At 43.4% G+C, this 21416-nt stretch overlaps 1 protein-coding gene across 16 annotated transcripts in view; it reads right to left on the bottom strand.

Moving 5' to 3' along the window:
* The window catches only part of HMBOX1 (homeobox containing 1), a 117236-nt gene extending 95866 nt beyond the window's left edge, over positions 1-21370 (bottom strand). For all 16 annotated transcript variants that reach the window (XR_003253682.1, XR_003253680.1, XR_003253681.1 and 13 more), the window contains exon 1: positions 21188-21370. The gene's annotated coding sequence lies outside the window, so the exon portion shown is untranslated. The remainder of the gene's footprint in view (positions 1-21187) is intronic.
* Positions 21371-21416: the final 46 nt, after the last annotated feature.

Here is a 21416-nt window from a genome sequence, read left to right as displayed (position 1 = left end):
AGCGCCTCCAGAGCGCAAAGCGGGCTTTTTAAACGCAATCCTAAGCAGCTTTAGGCCTCTGACTTCAAACTAAGAGGGAAGGAATGAAAACCAAATACTCTACTTGTTAAAACAGAGATTTATTTAAACCCGTGCATTTCTAAACTCTGCATTCATCACTAATCGGTAAATAAAACGAAACATGTAATAGAAAGTGGCAGCTTTAGGCGACATGAAACTCGGATCATACTGAACCCGCTGTGGGGTGTCTTTAGTTCTGCTCTTGGTTTTCCAGGCGTTCATTTGTTCCAAGGTTGGACCCCCAAAAAATAGGGGGGAGGGCAAACTTTGTAAATATAAAACTGTTATCCTGAGCCCTAAGAAACCCTGACCTAACAGAAGAAAACCCAAACCCGCTCCAAATCTCTCTACTCGACGAAACACAGTTTTTTCCCCGAGTATTTTAACAACCAGCTAGAGCGTAGCTCGTTTCAGCAGCRCAGTCGGGCCACGAGGAGTGGGAAAAGCTGCTATTCCGAAAGCAAAAAGAAGCTACTGGGGCTATGTATAGCCGTTCCTGCCTCCAGAGTTCAGAAAGTCATTCCTCAGTATGTTCAGAAAACCGGAGCTGCCATAAACTGATGTCTCGATTTGTTTCCTAGCACTTTTTTTTTATTTTTACTCCTCACTATTTATTTTTAACTACTGCACAGAAGTCGCATCTGTCGGGAATGCGCTTTTTGCGAGCCGCGAGTTCCTGCTCCAGCGACCGCAGCGCGACTTCGCTCTCTCGCCTGCGATACCATTCAGACCGTTTCTTGTTCCCCGACTTCCACGCGCTAATCCCGATTTTAGCGTTGACGGAGCGCAGCCCTGCCACTCGCTCAAGACCCGCTGCTTTGTCGGCAGGAGGAGATGCTGCTGCTGCCGTCCTTGGTACATCTCGCAYGAGCTCAAAAGGAGGATTTAGCAGGAGTAGATGGTCTATGTTTAACTTGCATTTAAAGCCTTTAAAAGTTAAAGGAGTACTATGAAGGATGCCAGGGCAAGCATTATCTAAAGAGATAAACAAGCTTAAAATAGCCGGCCGAGAGCCCCGCTCCACAGCGAGCATCCTGCCGCGGATGTGCATCCTTCAGCAGAAGCAATTTAAGCGGCTCCTTTCCAACGAGCTTCCAGAGAGGCATCCTAAAAACTGAGGGGGCAGGCAGAGCACAAAAACCAGAGCAGATCCTACCATTTAGATAAGCGAAGGGCTTCGCCGGGCCGCGCGCCCTGGCTTCYGCACGCGCGGCTGCGATACCCGCAGTCGAGGCGCATCCGTATCGCTGCGGAGTCAGGCGGATTAAAAACGAACCAAAGCTTTACAATTACTTTCCAATCTAAATAATTGTTATCGATAGTTTCGACGTTTTACTTCAGGGCATAAGTTTTTTTTCTCCCTCTCTTTAAAAAAAAACCAACCTGAATTAGTCAGGTGAACGAGACGCATGTTTTGCAGAAGTTTTACATAGGAAAAAAGAGCATCAAGGCAGCGCACTAGTGGAAGTCGCTCGGTAAGAGCTGGGAACTAGCGTCTGATTAAGTGCCAAACCGTCTTTCAAGCAGTATCCTTGTCTGCAAGCACAAAAGAACAAACATTTTCTTTTTCCTTCGCTCATTTAGCTCAGTTCAATGACTACTGCTTTCAAAGTTGAGAAATCAGCTGGGAATAGACAAAGCGGGGGAAAACAGTTCCTCTCTTTGAAACGAGGAATAAAAATAAGACAAACTGATGAGCCCTGCCAGTCCCACACTTTTGAAGGGCAAGGTAACCAGAAATTAAGTTAAATTTACCTATTACAGACAATACTCATGGTGCGTAAGTTGATTTTAAAAGCAAAAGCATATTTCGAAATAACTGTTTAAAAGTACAGCTTTAACGTTAAGTAAAACTCTTTGCACATTCAGTTGAATTCCAGTTTCCATCCAAATGTAGCTTGACATGATTTGTAAATAAAAAAACAACCACCAGCTGGGAAATAGGCAGAGATTTAACTATTTTCTAAGGTAGCGTGTAGTAAATGTATATGGAATAATGTAACTGCTTACAGTTATTTCACGACACCTATTAGAAAAGTATCAAGTTATCCACGGCAGTCCGCTCTCCTTTCAGAGGAGATAACTAAGAAATACCTAGGCAAAGCAGAATTAAAGATYGATTCTTCAAACTGAAGTTTCCTGCCTGCTGTTTAAGCCGCTCTGATGTGGATCGATCCGCGCGCAGCAGGGTTAACTTTGGCCGTCGGCACTCAGGTTAATTCAGCATCTCCGGGACGCGCTTACCCAAGGCAAGATTGCTGCCGCAACATAGCCGATGGGTCTTCGGCCTCGCCGGGAGGCAGAGCTATTCCTGCCCCGAGCGGCGATGGAAGTGCCGCCCGCGTTCGGAGACGAGCCGGAGCGGCCCGTGGCTTAAGCTGGCTRCACGTCAGGCTCCAGAGCAGCTCCGGCCCTTCGGCCCGTGAGTAACATTTACGCCGAGCCACACAGGTATAGCCGCAATTAACCTTCCACTGTGAAGCCAGATGTAAAAGCTGTTGTACGCCTCGTCTGAATGAAGAGATTCTGCATTGCAGAGGAGCCAAAGAACTTCCATTATCTTGCAGGGTTAAAGGTGTTTTAACCCAAATGGTTTTAGGGGATGTTGTTCTTTTGGTCAGCATCCAAAAGGAAGCTTTCGGATTGACCCTTGCATTTCTATAATGCAAATGCTGGGGATATATTTTTAAAGATGTGAAATTCAAACACACAAACGCACCCATCTTTTAGAAAGAAAGATGTACCCTCCCCCCCMMMAAAAMCTTACTGGAAAAGCAAAAAAAACAAAAACAAAAAACCTTACTTTTCTTCCACTACTTAAAAATGTGAATTTGAAGGGCTGGTGCTATCAGTTTCATATCGCACTGGATATAAAAGAAAGGCTCAAACAGGTGCAATAAGTTGTTTATAAGCTACTAACTGTGCCTTGAGCAGGCAAAATCGCTCACTCCCTCTCTAGGGAGCAGCAGAAGCAGCACCCAAAACTTTAGGGAAAGATTTACTCAGTGAAGAGAAGCAGACAGGAAGGTTTTTAGCCCGAATGGGGACCAAGAGGAGACAGTCAATGCCGTTTCAGATCAGACCTGGTGCCAAGCCCAGACACGCAGATCGGCAGCCAGCACCAAGGACCAGAAGCCTACGGACACCTCGTGCGCTGACACGATCCAGCCATCGCCCTGGCAAACACGAAGCGGGTGAATAGCTTGAACTTCGGCCAATCGAGCAGCCATTTCGGAGGAAGGTTTATTTTAAAGCAAATAAAGCGCCGGGTACGTGTAACCGTTTCGTCCGCACCTGATTAAATAGGAGGTAGCAGATTCTGCAGCCTCACGACGCGGCACTAACGTTCACCTGCGCCGTCCCYGGCACGACCAGCTCGGAGGGGATCGAGAGCTGCAGGATTTGCTAGGCAAAGCCAGGCGTGTGCGCGGTATTTTAAGGAGTGTTCTCCAACGGCCTCATCTATGCAAATTGGAAGGATTAAACGAGACCTCGGAGCGGTTTAAGTAAAGCCGCCCGACCTGGGTGTCACTCTCAGAGGGCCTCAAACTGTTTCATCTTAACCAGGTTCCCCATATGCAGGTACCCCCGAACTCAGCAAGGAATCACCCGTGACTTGACCTCTAGCCACCACCACACATACAATTATATCAGATTTATACCTGGTTGTAATTTCACACRTTATAAATTACTTATTTAGACAAGCATAAAGCACACGTACACGTAAACGTGTTTGTGCGTATATAAATACGCCAGCACAAACCACAGCAGTGCGCTCCAGATGAAAAAGCTTCTCCCAGGCATTCAATAAACCTTACAGCCAGAGCCAGGCACTTTTTATGTATTTATAAAGTTTGCAATTAAACCTTAAAATAATAATAATTAAAAAAAATAAAAAAAAGGTCGGAATTCATCATCCTGACATCAGATCAGCAGACTGGGATTTGGGTATATCAGAGTGATGGATACAGACTGGTTTTAAGTACGGTTTAGTCTGCATTATAACCGGAGCATTTATTGTTGCCTTTAAGACAGTTTCCTTTTTAAGATGTTTCACATGATAAGAGCGATGCTAATTTTTTTTCCCCTCAACTGCCTGGATGTGCAAGCGCAGCATTCAGCAAAGGAAAAAAAAAAAAAAAACTGTCCCCAAAAAATTATGACCAGGGAAGCGACAGGACAGCRGGTGCTGGCAAGCAGGGTTTCGTGCTGCTGCTGCTTTTCTCTCGCTTGCCAGCTTATGTAGTGACCCCGCTGCTGGCAGATCAGGGGTCAGACGCATTTTGGGGTAAAACCCTTCCTAGCAAAGCCCCAAACGCCACGTGACTGCTCCATCCACCGCTTGTCTCGCTTCGTCGTAGCGCTACGGCCCTGCAGTGCCGTTATCCCACTGCCTACGACTACTCAGGAGCGCTTGCGGTTGCCCGGACATCCCCTTCCGCCGGCGCCGAGGCCTTGCCGGCTGCCTGCTCTCCTTGCTCCCCACCTGCCTCCCTGCCCGTTGCTATTTGCTTTGGACGGGGCGAGATAAAAAGCTGCTCTCGTCACCATAAACGAAAACTCTGATCCCGTATCAAGTGCTGCTCAAGGAAAGGAATACGCATTTTCAAGTCTATGCCGTTTTACAAACATACACTGCAATCACCAGAACACCAAGATGCACCCAAAAAAATTCGTTAACTAGCCACAAAGTGCTGTTACTCTCTGTGTATTATAACACAACTGCTTTGCCTAAAGCTAAGCAGAGCGCACGGCTTTTCTGAAACAACTCTGTATCCCTCCTATGCCACCCTGTATCCCACTAACACATGGGGGAAGCACAGACTCGAAGCCATTAACCTTTCGGCAAAACATTACCTTAATTAAAAATATCGATAGCAAAACTGCATCCCTTCAGCTTGTACTTCTCAGACAAGGCTGGCAAGCGGTCGAGAACCATAAGCAGAGTCTGGAACATTTAATTTTGCTGCAGTTCTTTCAGCGACCCCCTTCTAATACCTATTTGCCTTCCTCGCCCTCCCCCATCACAGGTTTGCAACCCTTTGCAGAGCCCACTTGTGCGAGCAGCGAAAAAAGCACCGCTGAGGAGGTGAAAACCTGCAGCAGAGAGGAAAGGAGGGAGGACGAGGGGCTGCGGGTAGAAAACAGATCGAGCAAGGAAGCGAGTTGCTTCCGTATCAGGAGCTGAGCTGGTCTAGCGAGCGGCCCCCTCCCATCGCCGCCTTCTGCCCGTCCTTCGGGCTGCTGCATCCCTCCTTYCCCACGGCAAAGCCGAAACTGCTCCGTCCGCGTTGCAAGGGGAGCTGGAAGCAGGTCGCAGGCACAGGGGCATCTCTTTAAACGAGACTAGAAAGGTTAGCCAGTTAAATGATTATAGCAGCCCTGGATCGGAGCGGGTCCCCCCAGTGTCAATACTACTGTATATTCCTCATAGTATTTATAAATATGACTGTTTTTATCATGTACACAGGCCGGGAAGGCCATATCATTTACACCGATTTCTGTTTCGCTTAGGATGGAAGCTCATATGCAAGAGCTCCTGGGCATGAGAGTGTAAATACAGATAAAGATATGTATAAACAGAATAACAGATAAGCAATCGTGCAACATGAGGCTGTAATTCCACTGAGTATGAAAGCATGAAAGTAACCCCAGGTAATGCGACTGTTTATATATATGTATTCACACAAATAATCTTACCCTGTGTCCTGACACTAATGCAAGAGCTCAGGTCTTGCAGAGCTTGAAATCTGCCCCTGGAGAAACAACTCTGCAAGAGCAGAATGGAAGAAAACAGAACGCGTAGGAACGAATGCTTTTAGCTTTGCTCGCTATTTAAACCAGGCTGATTAATCTTTAAGATCTAGCAGCTTTTCAGAATTTTGTCTTTCTTTCACCCCTTTTTCCCAGTCTTTATCTGTGCTTTAAAATAATAGCTTGCCAAGGGCTAAATTATGCCCCCGGACTCACATACACAAATCCCACCAAGCGCAAAAGCAACAGATGACATAAAAACCTCAGCAACTGCCAACAAGCTGGAGACATGGGACAGTTCAGACGCGGAATACAAAGCAAGGGAGAAGCGGGAGGTACAACCCTCGGACATGCCTCAGTGTGAGCAATCCTGGCCCTTCAGAAACCTGGAGATTAAGGGGTCTTTAGTTGTCTTCTTGACCGGGACCCCTTTAGGGTTCAACATCTGGAAGCTTTTCATTGCAACAAGTGAGGTCTCGGGTCCCGGYAAAACTTGAGATTCTTAGCTAAGCTGATTCTCAAAGCTGACACGTTAAAAAAAGCCTAAAATTTTGATAAAAGACACCAAAGTTGACAGCTTTTTTTTTTTTTTTGATGTTCTTAAGTACGGGGCAAGGTGGGAATGGAGAACAAGAGGAAGTTATTCATAGAAGAAGCATGAACGAACAGGAGATATCTCTAACCAGGAGATCATCACTGCAACACCTACAGAAGGAGGGCTGCTTCCTTCTCAGCCATGAACACCCATCAGAGACGGATCATCCCCCTCCTGCAGACAGCTTATACCCTTATGCCCCAACTGTGAGACTACAATCAGTCATAAGGTTATTTATCTATATAAACGTTTTCAGGACTAAGCCTTAAGACAGTGAAAGGTAGTCCTGCAACACACCGGTGGGAAACCTAGTTTACGTGGAACACAAAAGCATGTGCAAAAAAAATAAAATAATAAAAAATAAAAAAATAAAAATGAAGCCCAGTACTGAAGATTTCAACTCAGGAACAGAGATAAAGTACAGCACCTCAGGAGAGCTCCGACTSTTCATAAAAAGTTACTTGGGAGATAAGGAAAGACAACAGACACTCAGACCACCATTAATCATTGGGATGAAACCCTGTTTTTCCAGATCTTGGGTCTAATGGCAAAATCTAAAGGCTGTCCGTTTTCACTAGGACAAAATTCCTACATAAAAATATATGGAAGCAATGCCTGTGTTCCACAAAACCCAAGTTTACCCAGTAAAGAGAATATATGTTTGCTTTGATCTCAAGTTGCCTGATAAATTTTTAATAACACAGCTGTAAGACAGAAATCTTTGGAYAGGAATCAGCAGCAGCAGCGAAATTCAAGCATGCGACTCATTTCAGGCTAAGAAAAGCCACTTGATATGTTCATATTAGAATGGTTACCACCAACTTCCCGCACGGAGAAATGCAAATTTCCCCTCACAGCAGTTTATTTGCAGGTTCTTCTCCTCAGGCTCCTGYTTCCCCTTGGCCTCTCCAAAACGGAGCAAGCAAGGGACCATTCAATCTACTTTGTTACCTTCCCTCCTAGTAGCAGACAACGTGAAGTTCAGCTATTGCTGTTCTCTCTTTCTGTATTTCCCTGGAAGGATGTCTCAATCTTTCTTTTTTCCCCTACAGAGAAACTGTTAAACCAAAAGTATTTAAAAAGAAGGAAAAAAAAAGAAAAAAAGGAAAAAAAAAAGAGACTTTTCTATTATGCACCACAAACAGACTACAATTTCTAGTTCAAGTGCAAAGTGACAAAGCCAACACCTTTTTCTATACATATATAAAAATAAAAGCAGGAAACATGAACATCTGGAGAAAAATATCAACCCCTGCGCTTTCAGTGGTGCAGCTCAYGGGAATTGCATTCGGAGTGCCGTTTCCAGTTCCTTCCTCTTGATTAAAGAATTAGCACCGTTAGGCAGCATTTGAAACTGTATGTTCACACATACACGATGTGAAACTAGCGTTTTGGGTAAACCGGTGGGAGGTCAGGCTCCCCAAAGTAGAGGCTATCAAATACATAGCTAGGAAAAAAAAGGAAAAAAAACTCACACCTCTCTCACAAATACCATCTTAGACAAGAAAATAGTCTGGGATTTTATAGGGAAAAGAAAAGGCAGCATTGAGAGAGAAATCCAGCAGTGGTAGGGGGCAGAAGACAGGACAGATGATTGCAGTGATGAGCAAGAAGAAGAAAAAGCCAAAGGGATCCGAAACCRCCTGCCCGGGACACAGCTCCACAAAGCAGAACGACTGCAGAACAGCAGCCACGCTGCCCCAAAGGCGCCGACGAGCCCACAGAAACTTAGTTTTCCAAACGGCAGCAGGTTCGGTCCCCRTGAAAAGGGTTGACCTGCCTTCACACAGGCTACCTAGCCTCCGCGGACGCAAGGCTGAAGAGTGCAGAGCAGCGCAGCGGACGCGGTTCTCGGATAGCAGTTTCTTTAAAACAGACTAACGGGCTGTTATGATTTCACTTGCATAGACCTCATTAAGTGAAAAACATGGGATACAAAAAGATATACTAAATGCCTGAACCACAAACTGTGGGTATTTACAGGTATATACTGGGGAGATATCACTATRTTTGCCTCGTTATTATAGTCTTTCCTAGGATCCACAACTGCTAGTTGCCTACGCTTGTGCGAGAGAGAAGGCAAACTTCTGAGCTGACCGGTACGGCTATTCTTTATTCAACCTGAACTCAGTCTCCAGCCTGCGTTTTGCAATTCTAAGTCAGTCTTATTTTATGCCTATATTCAAAGCTATAAATCAGTGCAATTCTTCCGTTACTGCAGATCACAGCCCATCTTAAAGCAGTACTTTCAAGACACACGTGCTTATTTTTGGAAGTAGCATGTGCATGCACCAGTGGTGCTGCGTAGCAAAGCAGGAACCTTCCTGAATTTACATTTCAAAGGTCCACCATGCGCAAAGGCGATTAAACAGCTGCCTCCTGACCCTTCCATGTGCAAGCCCTGACGTTAAACCCAGGGAGACGAGCACGTCTGTAAGAACTACTGTACAAGGCTTTAAAAGGTCCATCTTTTGGAAATAAGCAGGAAAGAAAGAAGGGAGGACAAAAAAAAAGTCAAGGATTTGTCTATAAACTATTAGTTTAATTTCTCCTTGGAGCATACACAGTTTTCCCACGTAAAAGCTTGGCTGGCACTGGTGTAAGCGACTGGACTACAGAGACACGGCCTTGCTACGAAGACGAGCTCTCTCAGAGCCGCGAGGTGGAAACACGCACTTTGTTGGCCTGGTGGCTTCAGACACTTGAAAGAACATTGTTAAATCAATTCTGTCTTGTGGCTGACCAAGGCCAGAGCTGAACGGTTGGTTAAAACAGATTTTAAGATAAGTTTATAACAGGAAACTGACTGCGAAGAGCACAGGAACAGGTACAAAAGCAAGACCGTCAACAACAGCAGGGAAAAGGGGCAAGAAAGAATCGAGATGCAGCAGCAGGCAGAAACATTATTCGCAATTTCACTGGTTTCTGGGAACACCAGCCGTGGACTAAGACTTTCCTTGGCGGATAGAAGTACCCAGAACTCACACTCAGCACATCCACAAATTAACGCAGGGGAGCTGAGGACAACTGTCCAAGTAACGTTTCCACGTAAAGAAGTCAGAAGTCAGAAGCCCTCCCTTTAACATTTAAAGAAAAGGAAAAAAAAAACAAACAACACATTTGCAGCCAAAATATATTGATAATAGGCAATAAAACAATGGCTCTGAGCCTGCAGCCTTTTCTCAGAAGTGCTTCTTTTTAGATGAAAACTCAGGGACCATCCTCTCTCGCCAGTTATTTGCCAGAGAACATTTAACACATGCTAATAACCAGAAGACCAGGATTATGGACTTTTTTTTTTTGAGTAGGCACAAAGACTGAAAGTGTTTCAATCCTGACACTGTGCAGTTTTCTAAGCACAAGAGACAGACTATAGAGCGGAGCTGGGCAGCAGCACACAAGGGGACTCCAGGAGCAGATTTCTAAGCAGCGGCTACCATGGAGGGTGGGAGGAGGAAGGCTGCACGTAGTAAATTGTTTCATCAAATAATTGGAGGAAGGGACAATGTCTCCTCTGGAAAGTGGACAGTAAAAGTCTCTCAAAAGCAAAAACAATGGAGAATTAATTACGCTTAAGTATGAAAGGACCTGGAACTCAGTGATCTCCAGYTAATTAAAAAAAAGGAGGTTTCCTCAATATAGTTCCAGTTCAGTTCTTGTGAAAACCAAGAGAGAGTACTCCCTCTGCCTCTAATGTTAGTTATATCTTGTTTGAAGCGCTCATCCCTTAAAGGAATTGAAATTTGATGGAAATTACAGATATTCGGTACTACTTCTGTTCCATTCTCAAACATCTGAGAGGCTCAAAGGCTCCTCCAGCCTACATTTCCCAAACCCTTATGCAGAATCGGGAATAGAAAGATTTTCAAAATAAATTAGGATTCGTAGGCAGCCTGCCATAACTGCGGGATCCACAGCCTTTCACAAAAAGGTTGTTCTCGCACCGTGTGCAAGTCACCTAAGAAGGATCTAAAAGAATCCCCCAAAGCCACCACGGTGGACAAGGAGCCGCCTAAAGCAGAAAACAGGAAACACAAAGAGAATAAGTTGTTTAATCTGCCCCTCTATTGAACCTCAGTGCGGGCTGAAGGAAGGCAGCGCCATCATATCATGGTTTTAAGCCTTGCAGTATCTCAACTAGAACGAGGTGCCCAAAGCCCTTTCCCCAAGCACCAAGCAGCAGCAAGTCCTTTGAGGAAAAGGACAAGCAGAAGGGACAGTCACGACTGCTTCACGGTCACTGTCTTCCTTTTGCCCATCGGCTCTTGGGTGAAACGCTTCTAAACTATAGGACACCCGCATTTAAATAACCTGTGGCTTGAAGCTCCCTTGTAGCTTCAGGGTGCTCTACACCACCTGACAAGCTACCAGACGCCCAGGTGTTCGGAAAGCTCACTTGCTCCTGTTGAAGTTGTTTCATTTTACAAGCAAGAGCCTGAACAGCGTACCTGGTTTCCAGTTCCTACCCTGGGTTATTAGCCAGACTGTTTATAAAACAATTTAAAAATGCCAGCTTTTATGTATTACAGTTTTATGAATCTTGAATGATACATCATATGCGCTGGAAGCATAAAAACGTTATGGAAACATGGTCTGCATTTAAAAGTGATTTCATGAAAACAAATGAATTATCTTTATTAAGTGAATTGAACCTTGCTGTGTCCTCCACTGAAAGATTTTAGTATTAGCGAATCTCATTCCTCATCGTTCTTTTTTTCACTTTACATCAGGAGAGGACAAACAAGCATTTCTGCATTTACAGCTCCCAAACGCTTTCTCGGTTTTGAATTAACTAGTCTTTGATCTGAACTATCTGAATATACTGAAATGAAGAAAATATTCTCTCTGCACATGCAGAAGRGACTGCTACTGTCAAAAGCTGGTTTACTACATCATCAGATTCTGGTTCCATGTGCTTAGCCAACGGTGACCACCATCAGCTCACTGGTTTGACTTTATTTGAGGTAGTGGCTATAAAAAAAATACATTGCTTAGATTCCTTTTAAATACAAGAAATGCAGGCATTACATAAACAACAATTTTATACAGGTTTAAGAAAGAGGGATTTATATTTTTTGAGACCTATCTAAATAGAATCAATTTTCAATTTAAAAAATCAATTTTGGAATCCATGTCATAAACTGAAGTTTGTAAAAGAAAGTAATTGTAACACTAATTGCTAAGAGAGGGTGGAGATGCTTCGCTACTGGTTTTATTAGCTAACTCAACCAGCAATCAACTTTTATTCTTATCAAAGATACAGATGCATCCATTTGCCATTAAATGGATCTGTTTTCTGCAGACTAGATACAGCTTCCAGACTCCCTAAGTGGGGAATTTGGCCCCTTAGTAGCCCAAAGCTTCCAAGCACAGGAATTTTAACACCTTCTTGGAGTACTATTTAAATTGATTCTCATTAGCGTAAACAAATACAATTTAAATGGCCTGTCTTGATGGGCAGTAAGCTCTTTGGAGGGACTGACTCTTACTGCGTGCTCGCTCAGCGCTTAGCACGGTAGGGCCCCGGTTCCAGTAACGCTCTCAAGCTGCAATCACACCACTAGAGTCTTCAACTTAAGTATTTTATCATCATTTTACAAGCAAACTCAACCTATCAAATACAAAGGCCCCAAAAGAACTGGATCCCAGTTTTCTAGTTACACAAGCCTCAAGAGGGGGAAAGATGTTACCTAAACAAGTTATACACATTCCAAAAACCAGATTTTAATGGAGGAAGGGGAGGTTGGAAGGAGAGAAAGAGGGATGATCTTTCCATAGCACTGCAATGCCACAGGAAAGCGCCACGTTTAATGTAATCAAGCTCTACATTGCAGCCATATGGAAACAATTTCAGTCAATAAACAACTCCTGCAAGAAGACAGCAGAGGAGCAGAAAAATCAGATAGCAATTTAGCTAGGAGGCAGGAAAGCCGCTGGCTGAGCTCAGAGGCTCGCACTGTAAGAAATATTCACGTCCAACAAAACAGCACACATTTCTGAGTCCGCATTACTCGCCACACCTTAGATTTCAAGCAGCAGAAACGGCCTACCGTCTCTTACAGTATCTTTCCAAGCCTCCAAGATCCTGTGCATCAGTACTCTTCCCTTTCCCCCCCCCTTTCCGAAACTGTTTTCAAAACCTACCTCTACGGCAGGTTTCTCACTCGATAGCCGGAAAGGAAGCAGACACCCCAAGCTTCGGACACTCGCCCAAGCCCTCTGTGTTTTATCTGACTGGAATTTGCAGGTTTCAAAACAGGGACTTTGTCATGGAGCAAGTCCTCTCCAACATCTACCTTAAAAAAAACATCACTTCTTACTGACTATGGTATTAAAATCAAGTTTGGATTCAGGATCCTCTATTTCACACAGTGCCCCAACAAGAAAACAGGCTACTTCTACAGCAACGTAAATATTGAGTTTCCTATAGGAAGAGATATCCGTGTGAGCTCCTGATCACAGCTGGAACATGGTGGGACTAAAAGCTAAATCTGTTTGGGATAGCAAAAGGGAAATTCAAGGCAAACAAACAATCAGCACATAAAGGGAGCTGCATTTTTAAACAAGAAGTAAAAGGCATATTGCTATGAAGAAAACAGTTTACTCGAGTGTGACCGCGGAGTGGCATCAGTATTTATCAGAATTATGCCCATGAAACGAACTGAAGGATGATTCATGAGTCTCTTCAAAAGTAGCCGTCTGCAAAGGCTAGAGGGTCTTCACTTCCATGATGCCAAGTGATCTGCAAGCAGATAACGCCACCGCTCCCCAAAAAGCGTTCAGTTTTTATACTTGGAGACATTCAGGAACAAAATGTCTTGGGATGTTCCTCTTACAAACAGAAGCGCAAGAGTCAAGACTTTAAAAAAAAAGTACAGCAGTATTTAGGAGGGAAGAGCCTCTCAAGGGAGAGCCAAGATTATCGCGAACCATTCTCCATTAGAAAGCTATGGGGCAACATGCTTTCGTCACACGAGGTACCTTCTAATTTATAAGTAATAAAAGATGACTGTAAGCATATCCGTTATGGGGGARCATTTTTAAATCAGCCTAGGAAACACGCACCGAAGAGGGGGTTCTGTGGTCTTGCAGGGTTTTTGCTCTTTTAACGAGGGAACCTCTGCAACATCATGGCAAACCCTCACGCTGGGTCAATGTTCCTACTGCGCTAATGCTCAAAGAGGGGATAGAGCACACCTGGAGAGCTGTAAGGTGGTCACCTGGACATCAAAAAAATTTCCCAGTAAAGAATTAGAGAGCAGGGACATAGGTAGTGCCAGTCAGCAAGTTTTTATGGCAAATGCCTTGATGAAGGACTAACTTCCTTCTTTGAGATTACAGAAGTAGTTGAAGAAAATATGTACACGAAGCACACTTTGGTTCTAGTGCRAGTCCACGTCGGCTGCTCCGTATCGACTGCTACTTTCCGAGATCTGTCAGTTAGCCAGTTCTTAAGCTACTTCCTGCTATTGCATCATGCTAATTTTTTGTCACTAAATTTAAGGTCTGATGCAGTTCAACATTTTTATCGCTGCAGATAAAAAYCTGTGATTGATACCAAGATTATAGGAACAGCACATAATTATGAGGAGAGGGCGGCAAATGAAAGAAGTCTGAATACCTAACTTAGCTGAGCTCAGAAAAGCAAAATACATTGGAATACAAAGGCTAATTTATATTCTACGAAATGCAGACCATAACTCCTAAATGGCAAACTTTTCTAGAAAAAACGTCAGTGTCAGAACAGGCTCATGAACAGCATTTCCCCATGCAGAAGGGTTGCTCTGAACCTTTTAAATAGCTGGGTAGCAAGAAGGGTCATCACACCTCGGCATTCAGTATGGATCAGGCAGACTGGAACGTTTGCCATTTTTGGTTTCCACAACGTTAAAAATAAAAACAAATGGAGACCATGGAGAATCACCGGATGATCTGAGTGCTGGAGAAAATGCCTCAGAGTGAGACTTAAAAGCTCAACTCTGTTTCCTTATCAATCAAGTAACTTGATTACAGTGTGTAAGTACCTCCATGGCAAGAAAGTACTGGATACTAAAGGGCTCTAATCTTGTCAGGAAGGTCATAACAAGAACCAGCGGCTGAACTTAAGACAAATTCAAATTAGAAGTCAGCCACTTATTTTTAACAGTGAGATGGCACAAGCTACCAAGAGAAGTGATGGGTTTGAAACTACCAGTGATGGACCCGCAAGGCTGGAAGGCTTTCAAACTGTTTTTAGCCAAACATCAGTTTTTTGACTCAGTTTCAGAGAAAATGATTGAAGTTTACAGACTTGTGATATAAAGCATATCAGACAAGGCCGTTTAATTGGCTGTTCTGGCCTTAAAGTTTGTGAATCTCCAATACACTAACCTCGGTCTACTTCTGAGGATGAGGAAATTAAAAGGGGGACAAGTTTCACGTTCACTCAGYTTCCTCTTTTTCAGGCTGGCGTTGTTATCACTAAACACCACAGCTCCAAACGGATGGAGCCCTCCTAAATGCAAACCAGTAAGAGAAGTCCTGCCTGGGAGGTCTTGCAGACAGCGCCTAATACAACTCACTTGAGAAAACCGGTGATGAACTACTTATCTCGCCCATCTGTGACATGAAAGYCAGCATTAGCTTAAATAACTAGTTCTCATTCTGCATAAATACACTCGTATCACTCATGTTTATGCTATTGAGAGCAGCGTGCACTTTGAGCACGCTACGCAGCAAGGAAGCTTCAAATACTTTACAAAYATGAAAACATCTCGACAGCCCCGAAAGGATTATTTTCATATCACCCACTGGAACACAGGCAGGTCAACAAGTTTGCCCTGGGTCATAACGTAAGGCTGATGGCAGGGCCTTAGAAATGAGAACGCAGTGAGATCTCGCTGCTAGGAAGAGCTTTCTTTTTCAACATTTATTTGAGTCCTGCTTGCATGCGAGAGCTGCTGCATACGCCGTTGCTCAAACCCTAAAGCCGTGCGAGTTAAATCACAAAGACATTTCTAGTGAAAGCCAACATTGTAATCAGAGAAGCTGATCATGACAGAGAAAGTGTCCAAAATAAAGGTCAGAAAAAATATCCAAGTAGAAACAGTGCTTGTATTTTACGAACTAACTAAATGCTTTCTGCTTCCATTAATATAACAGTGCCACTGGAGGAACAAAAAGCAGATTCAGTACTTGCTTCAGAGTTCATAAGAAATGGGCAGCTCGAAACGCAGGAAATGACTATATGCTACACTTCCTAATTGATAGGACACAAGCTTATCAGGAGAATAAAACTGGCTGTTCACAAGGCTCGCTGAAAGAGCGGCCTACAGTATTGTTTCGGCAGTAACAGTCGGTTTATTGATGAACATAAGATTCACTGCCATTTTTTGGTTTTATGAAAGAAAAACAAGACGTCTTAGCTATGGAGTTCAAAAGCATGGAGAAGACCAAGGCCAGGAATTCAGGGCAAGTGAGATTCAGCTGGAGGCATTTAGAGTGAAACATAATTAATATAGTTTGTATGCCTGGCTTGTAAATTATTTCCTTAGCACCAAATTAATACCTCATCTAGCACCACAGCAGTGAAGACGGTTCACAGAAACGTAGCCTAAATACACCTCTTATAGGCAAAGAGAATAAAAGAATGCCATCTCTATGCATGAAGCAGGTAATAAAATAGAATTTGTTTCCTCAGGCTGCAAGAAACTCTTCTGTAGATCTGAAAACATTACTCCACCCATCAGGCAAATAGTGACTGGAAGAAAGCACTTGCGTGGACATATACACGAAGCCAGGCCTTTGRCAAGTCATCCTACGGAAGTCATTTTGGTACGTATGTACATACATGCATAAAGCTTGATGAAGGGTTAAGCTTATAAATAAAGTTTCAGTCTAGTTGTTGCACGGAAACCAACATTAAATGATAAAGTAAACGTTTATACAGTAATTCGGTAGGAGAAAGAGTTAACTGACCTTCCATACCTTCTAGTTGGCTGCACAGGAAAGATAAAGCAGAATACGCTTGGTCAAAAGCACTACACTACAGCAGTCCTCAGTTTTAAGAGCAGTCGTCTTTAACTTCAGATTCTGCATGCAGCTTTGATTAAGAGCTGGGAAAGGGAAATCTGCACGTAGCTGAGTAAAATAACCAGTCATAGATTATTTTTTAATTCTTTAAAAAAAAAAAAGCACATCAAAACTGTAATTGTTCAACCTTTTGGCATCGACATTAACACGGTGCTGAATCAAACAAATAACAAACATGCATGTGCATTCCTGAGATAGATTTGAAGTCCAACACTCAAAGACTCCAATTAAAAAAGGCAGAAGAAAAGCTATACAAGACAAAGGGGCATCCCTTATGCTTTTATGAGAAAATTTACCCCAGCGGTGCTTTTGGCATGATAGAAAGGGAAAAATCTAATGGATTTAAAAGCGATAAAATTAAGAGAATAAATGAGGATGACAAGTGTCAAACCACAGAAGTCAATGGAACATGGGAAATCCTCCCATCACTGTAAAAATCTCATTGACTTAGCTATTCTTATTGAGCACATTAAAAGATCAGCCAATAAATTCCTTATATGGTTAATATATTAATATATCACAGATGTAAATGAGCAATGGATGGGGAATAAAGAGACAGCTGTGTTCAGCTGTCGCCAGCTCAGTCTGTGACCTTGAGTGAATCACTTGGCCCTCATGCCTCAGTTTCTCCATTTGTAAAATACTGATACCGCTGGAAAGCCCTGGGATTTACAAATGAAGGTACAAAGTATTATTTTATCACAGAACGGTTAAGGAGGACACCGGCTCGGCCATAATGAATCCAATCGGAAACATCAGAGCGGTACTACCCTCGCACGCCACCCAAGTTATGGCCATAAATCGATCACTTCTGATTAGGTTAGGCTTTACGAGGCCGTAATTGTGATCGCAGCAGTTTCATAACTGCGAAACGAGCACTTTGCTCGGCCGCGCGTTTTGCAGTAAGCCTGCGTTAACGACGGGATTTTGGTCAACTTGATCGGAACAGCACAGAACAGACGCATCCCAAACACAGTATACTTTTTAAGGTTATCTAGCATAAAAAGCTTCTCGACATGCTTTTATGGCCACAAGCTAACCCTGTGTAAGCACACAGTTGAGTGGGAGGAGACGGGAGGGAAATCAAACAATACTGTGTTTAAGAAAGAGCAGATTTTCAACCTAGTGCATCTCTTTAGCAGGCACAACATAAAAATGAACGTATTTCTCACAGTTTCGAGATGAAATTTTCAGTTGGCCAGTGTCTAGAGAGCCGATTTGCTACTTCTTTTTGCGGACCACATGACTGCCTCAATATATAAGAATATTTTACGTGCCAACGTGCAAGGAAGACCACATAGTTAACAGCTTGCAACCTCCTTTCCCCCAGAAGATCTTCAGTGTTGAGTAACAAAATTCCTCGCATGATTTCAATGAGAGGGTTCACTTGACAGAGGCTGTTTCAAGATAGTATCATATGTCAGGGAGGTGCTGTTTAAGATGAAGCTTTTCAACCTAGTATTTTCAAGACTCAACTGAAAAAGAAAAAACTTCAGGCTACAGAGTTTGAAACTGGAAGAAAGAAAAATAATCTCTAGATGTTATTTTTAAAATGTGGAAGTCAGCCAATTAATGAAGAGAGGAAGAAAAACTCTGATTAAAGCCTGACAAACTCTGGAGATGAGGGACTGATTACTAGCTCTTCCGCAGACTCCATGTACAAATCTGGGCAAGTTAATCTCTCTATACCTCAGTCTGCCACCTGCAAAATGAAAAAGAACAATTTTTTTTTTCATATCCTGTTATTCTTGTTTGTATTGTTCCCCAAATCAAAAGCACTTGTCAAAACACTTATCTTTAGCATTAACATTGGAAATTGCATTCACAGCTAACATACAGTCAGTTTGCCTGCCTGACTGTTGAAATATGAACTCTTAATATATTTAGCTACCCAACTGCCCCAATCTTCATGCGTGTCAGAAAGGAGCTTCGGGCAATACAACAATATTAGAATACTAAACTGTAATTCATTGGTAATGTAACACATAAACAGCTTTAGGGATATGAGTTAGCCACCTCCCTCCCCAAAAAATCAAATTCTCCTTAACAACTCGTAAAAATCCCACTATAATCATGCCATTGGTCTCACATAATTGACAACCGACAAGATAATATTATCAGGATAGGTATAATTAAAGGCCCAATCCCACAAGGACTTGCACGTGGACTCAGAGCCCGCTCCATTAAAACTGGTATAAAGCGAAACAGACTTCAGTGACTTTAGAAGTGTCCAAGCTGCATAAAGTTATCAGTAAGACAAATAAAGGCATCTTCCTTCACAGTAGGATTCTTAAGTTGGAAGCATCCCTTAAAGTGGTTGATTTTAAATCCTAAAAGCTTCCCAGAAGATAAAAAGTATTTGTAATTCTGTATTTCAATTCTGTAATGCGTAATTTTGTAGTGTCTCTACGAGCTCTACACCCCCCCCCAAAAAAAAAAAAAACTGTAAAGCACAAGTTCCTTTCCTTAGATTAAAATATGCTGTCATCTCACACAGATCTGCTTATTGCTCATTTTCAGTTTCATTAATTCTTCCAGGTCCCCTCCCTACCATCATCATACCCTAAAGACCCAAATATTATCACTGTCCCACTGACATCCCAGAAACAAGAGCAGTCCTAAAAGTTAACAATAGCACAATTCTTGAAATGTGTTTATTTTGTTAAAAATAAAATTAAAATAATTTAAAAAGAGAGAGTCACACACCTCCTACTTCCCCAGCTCCTGATATGAAGGGAAAAAAAACATATYGAACACTTTCATGAACTTACAGATTATCATTATTAAGTGCTTCATAATAATTTAATTTTCAAAACACTGGACAGCCACGAACTCTTAATATCCCTCTGAAAGATACCAGTAAGATCCACACTATAAATACAGAAACAGCCTTAGAAGAGAGCTTTCTGAAGCAGATGCTGGTTACTAATTCTGTGGAATTATCACAATTACAATACTAGAGATGMATATTTTCTAGAAAAGGCCAACAAATAGAAAGGAATTGCTTAAGATTGCTTAATAAAGTAGGTGTAGAGATAAGCAGGCCTCATGCACACGGGATTTTCCTGAAGATTTCCTTACCACTCTTTACAAACCCTGCAGTTTCACCTATGGTAGCRTTCCTGTAAGACAGCTGGCAGACTGCATATACCACAATGTCGTCTAGACCTGCTCTGAACAGAGTTGGATGACACAGTCGTAAAAACGCTGATGCCTGTTCTGGTGCTCACACCGGTGGCTAAAGGAAYGATAGGAGGAAGAAGAGCCGCAGCTAAGGAAAACACAAGTTCCTTGTTCCTAGCCTCATGCCCAGGCTCGTCAGACGATTCCGTCAACCATACAAAAAGTTGCGGCTGCCGTGGGGCTGAAGAAGAATCTTCACATCGGAGAAAAGACACAGTGTTCCCAAATCCCAGGATCACAGTTTACACATACAATAGCAGACCCTGCTCTTCGGGGAGCCCAGTGCTCCTAGAACAGGCAGATAACAAACGCATCCCCGGCGTTATATTAGTACATCCATTTYCCACTTCTCCCCTACCTCCCTCCCCAATCTGTATGTCAGAAATGTTTTCTTAGCAATTTGGAAGAGAAATGGCAAAAAGGGAGATGCAAAACACAGACATAAATTAAGTTTGCTCTCTGCTGTTGAAGGATTTGGCCCTAGCATGACAGGAGGAAAAAAAAACGTTAAGAGTGATAAATCCATATATACCTACTCCAAACTACACCCGACATCCCAAGGGACACGGTATAATGGTAAATAAATATAGATGCAGTTCCTACTAATGAGGCAGGGTACAGCAAGGCCAAAGAAAATGCAATCATCTCAGGAAAGAAAACTGCACAGGACTCCTCCTCTCCCATCCACGGAGGAAATCAAATGCCAGCTGCACCATCCCAGGAAGGAAGCCGAGTCTGTACCTGATGAGCCCTGCAGAAATGAGCTAGTCATATCACGGGACGCAGGCGGGCACTTCAGGGTTTCGCAGAGCCCACAAACTGTCTGCACGGCACAGTCCATTTCTCCAGCACAATATATTTTTTACAGGGTATCATTCGTGCAAATTGTAGGTTTTTTCCACCGGTTTCCTTCTCCTCCATCCCCATTAGTTTGAAGCAGGGGCACGTAGCCGGTGTCTATCAGATCCGCTCCGAGCGCGTTCTCAAACGCTTGCCCTGGCCATCGGTTTAACGCTTTCCTCCCTACAAAGTTTAAATCTTCCCAGCTTTAGTTCATACACGTTTTGTGCTTAAAGCCACTTATCCGTACTCCTCACCTTACTTAAGCCTGAGAACAAATTAAGATCTACCTGACTCTACGAACAGCGAACACGCTTACAAACCTTCATTTCCTCTTCCTCTTTCCCTCCCCCCCCACCAAAAAAAGCATTTTTTCTTCTATAATATGAGGGGACGAGTAAAAACAGCATACACGACCAAGGGTTTTCTCAGACCTATTGCAAAAATAAATAAAAATAAATAAATAAAATAAAAAAGCACGGTTTCCGAAGTAGTGCTCTGCAAACATACCAAGAGATACTCTTAAAACAACTAAAAAAAACCCCAACAACCATGAGACAAAACGGAGCTTGAGGGACTCGGCGCAGCCCGCCTCGCACAGCGTTTTGCGCGTCAAAACGCTCGTGTCCCGTGTTASCGAAACCCCCGAATCAGCCCCAAACAGCCCGGGCAGCGTTTCCCTACCGCTTCCTCCAAACCACCTCGGGGTCCAACCCGCTCTTCCCCCGCACGGGAGCGCAGAGAAAAAAGGGCATTTAACCCCCCCGGTCTCCAGAAGTACAAAACAAGCAGCCGCACGACACGGCACGACACGACACGGCACGACACCCCACCCAAGCGCTCCTCGCACATTCGGGGAATGACTCCCCTCCGGGCCCTCCTCCCCCAGCCGTGTTAAAACTCTCCAGCAACA

This window comes from Apteryx rowi, unplaced genomic scaffold (assembly GCF_003343035.1).
Source record: "Apteryx rowi isolate R43461 unplaced genomic scaffold, aptRow1 scaffold_251, whole genome shotgun sequence".
Lineage (NCBI taxonomy): Eukaryota > Metazoa > Chordata > Aves > Apterygiformes > Apterygidae > Apteryx > Apteryx rowi.
Note: the sequence above shows the minus strand (reverse complement) of the source record. Positions and strands in the feature narration are given on the sequence as shown.